Raw genomic sequence first — 386 nt, 5'->3', positions numbered from 1 at the left:
CCCCCCCCCCCCCCCCCACGCGCGCGCGCGCACGCACCACTCCCAGGCTGGGACAAAGCAGCACAGGTGAGCCTCCCTCCCAGGCAGGTGGCCCAAATCCTGGAAGGTGCAGAACGGTCCCCGGGCTTCAGCTTTCTCTGTCCCGAGTGGCACCTGTGCTCCTAACTGCCCTCAATGGCTCCGCTGTCCGGGACCAGGCTGCCCACCACAGGTGGCTCTTCCCACCGGGACATGCACGTCCCCGGTGCAGGAGTGCAAATGGCCACCCGGTCCCAACAGTAACCTTCCGCCACCGGGTCTACATTTATGTTTCAATAAAACACAGCAACTAGAGCAAACGGGGCCCCGTGGGGGTGCAGGGGCACGGAGCGGCGGGGCTCTGGGAC

The 386-nt window shown here is 66.1% G+C and overlaps 1 protein-coding gene across 1 annotated transcript in view; it reads right to left on the bottom strand.

The window, feature by feature from the left end:
* The window catches only part of PRDM15 (PR/SET domain 15), a 61,827-nt gene that overhangs the window by 25,006 nt on the left and 36,435 nt on the right, over positions 1–386 (bottom strand). The window lies entirely within an intron of this gene.

This window comes from Crocuta crocuta, unplaced genomic scaffold (assembly GCF_008692635.1).
Source record: "Crocuta crocuta isolate KB4526 unplaced genomic scaffold, BGI_CrCroc_1.0 scaffold675, whole genome shotgun sequence".
NCBI classification, from domain to species: domain Eukaryota; kingdom Metazoa; phylum Chordata; class Mammalia; order Carnivora; family Hyaenidae; genus Crocuta; species Crocuta crocuta.
The sequence above is the reverse complement of the archived record's forward strand: the minus strand, read 5'-3'. Positions and strand labels throughout refer to the sequence as shown.